The sequence below is a fragment of the Sus scrofa genome, chromosome 15 (genome assembly GCF_000003025.6).
Source record: "Sus scrofa isolate TJ Tabasco breed Duroc chromosome 15, Sscrofa11.1, whole genome shotgun sequence".
NCBI lineage: Eukaryota > Metazoa > Chordata > Mammalia > Artiodactyla > Suidae > Sus > Sus scrofa.
The window spans coordinates 94,163,443-94,170,380 of record NC_010457.5 but is presented as its reverse complement, the minus strand read 5'-3'; positions in this window follow the sequence as shown (position 1 = coordinate 94,170,380).

The window sequence follows — 6,938 nt, the reverse complement described above, 5'->3', positions numbered from 1 at the left end:
TGTCAACAGTTTGAAAGGGAAAATATGCCATATTTTCCCTGGGGCTAGATGGCACAATCAAAGATTAATACCAATTTAATGTAATTCATGAGATTTCAGTGAGGAATTATTTCCTAAATATTTATTCACCAACTCAATATAAACTCACAATATGTAAATGAATACACTTAATTTGCTATAATTACAGTCTTGTGTGAGCTGATCAACTACTTACAAAATGAGACTTTTTTTTTAGTTAGACAGAGGAGACTCCTATGACACAAATATGAACCTTTCCTAAACCATTTCATCATTAGTATTCAACTTTAGCTTAGATGTTCCACCCTATGAAGAGTGGATACGCAATTAATCATCATTCTACATCAGTCCATTTTACCTTAAAGGGCAGTCCATGGCTCGTACAAAGAAAAACAAATTAGGCATGTCTAGAGTAATTGTTACTAAGGAGAATCGACTAAACACATTTAATGATACCTCATATCCCCATAAACTGATAATTGTAGCCTAGGTGTTTTGCATTTGCAGTTTTAAATTAGTTTTCTAATGTGACTTCTTAGAGATGCATCTTAATGCTAAGAACACAAAGTAGATTACAAAAAGTACATACCTCATGACCACAAGAAATGGGGTGCTGAGCTTGGCACAACACAGTAACTGGCCATTAATGTCTATCAGAAAGAAAGGGTGGAATAGAAAAGGGGAGACTCATAGTCAATGTTGATGGAGAGTCAGGTGAACCTATGAAAACAATCTTTAAAGAAGCTGAAGCCAGCCTAAGCTGAACTGCCAAAATCAAATGAAACCTAAAAGTTTCAAGGACACGTTCTTTGAGATTGACAGCCTTGAAAATAATTTTGTCAACCAGTTCCAGCAGTGTATTTTATATATTTTTGGCAACTATAGGTATACCTTTTGAATCAGCCTTCACATGTAAAGGCAGTGTTCTTTAGGAAGCAAAATCTCAGATATGCAGTGTTACATTTCAGATGGCTGATGGACCAAATAATTCAAAAAGCAGTTAATTTAGGTGCAGAGCACCAAAATTTTTACCAAACCAAGGTCTCTTACTTGGCAATATTATTTTCTAGCTTATGAGATCCAGTAGATAAAGTAGTCTGAAAATAAGCAAGGATCATATGTTACCTTAATGAACACCTCAAAATTCTCTACAATGACAACATGAAGTCAATTCAAGTGCAAAATCAAAAATAGAAAACCATCAGTTTTCCTCTTAATAATACCATATATATGATAGAAAAATTTGAGATTTATTTCAAAAACGTTATTGCAGCTCGGATTTTTTTTTTTTTTTTTTTTTGTCTTTTGTCTTTTGTCTTTTCAGGGCTGCATCTGCGGCATATGGAGGTTCCCAGGCTAGGGGTCCAAGCGGAGCTACAGCTGCCGGCCTACACCACAGCCACAGCAATGCAGGATCCGATCCATGTCTTCAACCTGCACCACAGCTCACGGCAATGCTGGATCCTTAACCCACTGAGTGAGGCCAGGGATTGAACCCACAACCTCATGGTTGATAGTCGGGTTCATTAACCACTGAACCACAACGGGAACTCCGAAACTCAGATTTTTTTAAAGGCTAATTTAATTAGTATTTAATGGATCAGGGTCCTCAAAGATAATTTGCTGTTAGTCCTGTTCAAAGGTTGAAGTGGCATAAACTGGTATAAGAAAGCTTTCCTGTGCTTTAAGGAATTTAACTACAGAAAGTTTAAATTGATTTTTTTGCTTCTGGATATATATGTGTTCATTACAAAAGACTGTAAGTAGTACATGGTCATTATATGGAAAATTATTGAGAGGAAAATAAAAACACTAAAGCTAATCACTGTTATTGAATCACGGACAGTTTTGATGAATATGATCTCAGAGATCAACTTCATTTACAAATAAGAAAACAGGACTTAGACAGAGGTAAGGTAACTTGCCCAAGGACATAAAGCTGCTTATTAGTGAAGATGGAACTCTGCCTCCTGACTTCTAATCTGAAGTTTGTTTCCGATGTACACACTGCCCACTCTCTTTCTCCCTGCTCTTTCGTTCACTTTTATCTTCAGCTCAGGTTTTTCTTAATCCAGTCTCCTTTCCAAACCTATAATATCCTAATATCCTTCATTACCAACTCCTCTTACTCAAAACCTTTCCTATTTCCAGAGGGACACATGCACACATAGCAAATGGGCTTCTGGAATTGACTTGATGTGTGATGTCTGTGATCAAAAATCTTGTGCAGTTTTTAGAGTACTAAGTAAGAAAACATGAAAGCACATTGTCGACTGAAGAAACCTGTGTAAATATTATAACTCTCCTAGGAGAACATTTTCTAAGTATGGAAAATTATTCTCAAAAATGTATTTCTTCAAGCCCTTGTGGCTATCAGAGCCAAGCAATACAAGGGCCCATCCCTTGGGCAGCAGCCACAAAAGCTGGGGCACCAGACAACCAGACATGTGTATAAACTCCCTCCAGGGAGATACTGGTGACTTGGAAAGGGCAAGAGGGAGAGGGCAGGGGAGGTACCCATGGGTTTCCTTGGTCTCCGGAGAGTATCTCAGTGGTCATTTATTGGCAACGGATTGGTGAGATTTCCTAAAAGCTGAATAACAACCTGCTCCGTTGCAGAAAGGAGTCAATTCCAGAACCTCCATCAGAAGGTCTGTTTGGTTTGGGGAAGGGTCTTGGTATCTAATGGCTCAGAATCAACTTTTCTGCTAGTGTTCCACAGAGAAGAAGTCCACCCAAACCCAAAGAAGACCTAAGGTGGTTTCAGAGTCACCAGCAACCTGGTTGTGAAAATACAAAAAGGACCAAGACTCTTACTGAAAGACAAACTCTGAATCATAGAAGACAAGTTTCTTTTAAAGTAGTATGCAGAGGGAAAATAAGACCCTTTCTTATTCTTTTTCCTTTTCCTTTTCTTTCTCTCAAATGTCTCAGACAGGATGTTTTTGATCTGTTCCACAAACATTAAAAGAAAATGATTGTTTTTTTCAAGGGAATAAAGTCATGGGAAAAAATTTTTAAAAAAATGCATTTCTTCTGCCACTATAAAGAAATCCCAATCTCCTATACCCAATACTAATTCTGTATGTTGCTAAGTAGCTTAAATAAAACTTCCTTAAACATGTAAAATCTATACTGGTTATGCTCTTATTTCCTTTTGCAGTGTCAAAAAATTCTTTTAGATTATTTCTGAGATAACAAACATTTCTGTAATGCTCCAACTTTTCATACTGATTATAAAATTCAGCAGTAAGCAGTCTAAAAAATAAAAACAGAAAACCCCCAAATATTTTATTTTGATCTACTGTTCCTTTTTCATATCAAAGAGCATAAACCTGAGCTTCTCACCAACCTATTTGTTATTTTTTCCATCCTATCACACATAATGCTCTGAAAGGGGAGCTGTCCTATCAGCTGGACTTGGGCATTGGGCACCATGCAAAGTTCTCTAGCAGCTCTTGGTATTAGGTGGTTTCCACCTCCATCAAAGGGATGGTATTACCCCCAGTTCACCCTTCCGCCAGTTTTACATTGGCCTCCACCATCAACGCTTTGTTTTAAGTCCCTACTGGGGTCAGAGTCCCCATCATCTCTAAGAGCCAACAGGAAGAAAGATCCCTACTTATGCTTCTTGGCATCACCTGTGTTGTCCCAAGCTTATTAGGTGGTGACAGGCAGAATAACAAAGCAGTAAGAGCAAGGGCTTTGCAATCAGACAAGTCTAGGCTTGAATCCTAGCTCTTCCTCTCTCTGATTGAGTGACCTAGGGTGAGTTATTTAACCTCTCTGAGTCTCAGTTTCTTTATGTGTATAATGGGGATAATAATAATATTACTTCATAGGGGTGTTGTGAAGATGAGACAAGATGATATCTGTTAAGTGCTTCTGGTACTCTATGCATATGATGCCTTTTGTTATATATGTGGCTCAAGTGCAGATAACATTTCTGGCAGACATCCTTGGGAAGATCTTCTTCTTATACTTTTAACTGTCCTTAAATGTTGAAATAATCACTCTAGTCAATATTTTCTAATTGCATCAGAAAGGAGGGCTGTGTCCAGGGCACATGGTTAAGAGTCTTCTTTATCATATTAGGGTCTTCCTTATTACAGGATTTGTGTGAGCATAAATTCAAGCACCCAAGGTGAGGGATATCATTAATCAGAATTTTATGGCTGTGGGACACTATTATCTTTTACTATGCTGCACTCATAATTGATGTGTTATTATAATTGGGCATTTTATAAGACTCCTAAGGAACAAATAAACAGTATGAAAGTAGTATTTACTGAAATAAAAAACAGACAAAGTAGGAGTGCAAGCACAGTGATTACATCAGAAAGAGATTGGGGTGGGGAGGGAACTGGAAAACAGGGACTCTTACAAGTACTGGATATGTGGACTGTGTTTCAAAGGAACGTTCAGGAACTCTGAAATTTTTGCTGAGAGACCAGATTGCAAACTTCATGCATAAGTCTATGGCTAACTTAGTGGGAATCAACTTCAGGGGGCTGCTTAGAAACAGGGACACAGTGGTGAGTGTCTGAGATAGACTGAGGGTCTGAGAGTATATGACACAGGAGCTCTTTGCTCAGAGGAATGAGGTCCTCCATGCTTTCTTCTATGAGGGGCTTGCAAGCAAATGATGCAATTGAAAAGGGTACCAAGGAGATCAATTAAAATGACTGAACTCTGGAGAAACCCATCCCTGTTTATTTCGCCTGAGGAAGGCAAGGCTAAGCAAGGGAATATTGTGGTGAGGCTAAGTGTTTTCTGTTTCTAAGACAGCATACAAAACAGTAGGTTTCACATTGTAACAGGAGAGATAGATTAGGCAGCAAAAGAAACTGCCTATGGCAAAAGTTGAGAGACTGAAACATTTATGAAATGAAATTTGTATGTATTTTCTGGGTTGTACATGGAGATGCTCCATGGGTTTTGTTTTGTTTTGTTTTAGTTTCCATTGAGTGTGATGGACAAGATAGTCCTTTTCATCTTTCCAAATTCTCTTTCATTTTAAGATTGCCTATGCCACATTTGGCCAATGAACTATTGCTGAAAAAATGGCAAACTTTCCAAGTAGGGATATATTTATTTATTTAATTTAATTTAATTTTGCTTTTTAGGGCCACATCTATGGCATATGGAGATTCTCAGGATAGGGATCCAATCGGAGCTGTAGCTGCTGGCCTACACCACAGCCACAGCAACACCAGATCCAAGCCTTGTCTGTAACTTACACCACGGCTCACAGCAAGGCTGGATCCTTAACCCACTGAGCGAGGCCAGGGATTGAACCTGCATCCTCGTGGATGCTAGTCAGATTCGTTTCTGTTGAGCCACAACGGGAACCCCTATTTATTTATTTTTAAATTGAGGTGAACTTGCCATAACATAAAATTCACCATTTTAAACCATTTTAAAGTATATATTTCAGTAACTTTCAGTACATGCACAATGTTGTACAACCATCACCACGTCTAGCTCAACATTTTCATCACCCCAAAAGGAAACCCCATACCCATTAAGATGTCATTACCCATTCTCCCCTGCCCCAGTTCCCAGATCTGACAAACACTTGGATGCTTTCTAAGAACAGTGAATTTTACAACTCAAAGCTGTAACCTACTGAGTGTGTGTGTGTGTGTGTGTGTGTGAGAGAGAGAGAGAGAGAGAGAGAGAGAGAGGAGAAATGAGAGGTCAGCATTTATGAGAAACTTTGTAAGGTCAAATCTAAACGAAATATTCAAACAAATTGGAAACGTGGAAGGATACTTATTTTTTTTATTTAGTTGTCCATAACTGACGTGACTAAACGTAAATTTCTCAAGGGTCCAATCCCCTTGGAGAAACGTAAAACACTGTTTAAGATATGCCTGCAGCATTGAGAAAAGCTTTTGAAGGGCAATGTGGCTTTATTGCTCCTACTTTAGGCTAAAAATTTTCACACTCGGCAGAAGTTCTGTCCTGGATCTGGGTTCTTCCTGTGATAGCTGATAATAACCCTATTACTTTTCTTTAGAGCAGTGTAGTGGTGACCATTGTTTATTCTGCATTTATTTGTCCTGGTGAGCACATCAGATACACAAGAGGAAACTTAGGATGCCTGATGGGTAAGTGAAAAAGCAACTTAAAAAATAAAATAATAAAATCTCTTTTATTTTGCAACAATAAATACTAATCAGTTTTAAATTAAAAGATACATTTTATTCTGGCTGGATTTTTTTAAAAGTTAAGTAACCTATTTAACTTACCTTTGAGAATGAACTAGAAAATGGTTTTCAAGGCATCTATTTTTTTGTAAACTGATTTAAAACTTGCATGGCTTCTTTAGATATGATTGTATTGACAGGAAAGTTGTGTTGTCTGAGTTCTGGAAAAAATACATATGACTTTTGAAAGAAATCTTAATTTTCAGCCAGTCAAGTAAGTCCTCAGGAGGAGGAATAGCCAGTTGGGTCTTGTGATTTAAGCAGTGCTTTGTAATCTAGAATGTCAGGGTCAGGAGATTACTGTCATTTTGCATTTTGTTCGTATTTTTATTTTTTATTCCATTATCCTTTTTCAATTCCTTTCCATTTTGTAAGCCCCCAACTAACATATCTTGACACCTTGCTGGTTTTAGTGATTTGGATCTTGCTTATTTTCTTTCCAAATTTTCTTTTTCACATGCCTAACAGCAGGCTCCCACCTGTCCTTTTTGCCACCCCACCCCACCCCATTCTCTCAGTTTTGGCTTCATCGGACTCCCTGATGACAATTGGAATTAGTCTCCAATTCACATTTTGAGGTATACATGATTTACTGGCATTTATCAGCCCGTGTCAACTGGAAGTATTTTTTTTTTAATCAACTGAATCTCCCTTTAAGCCACCTGGAGGCTGAGGACAGAACAACACTCCCCTTATGGCAAGTAAAAA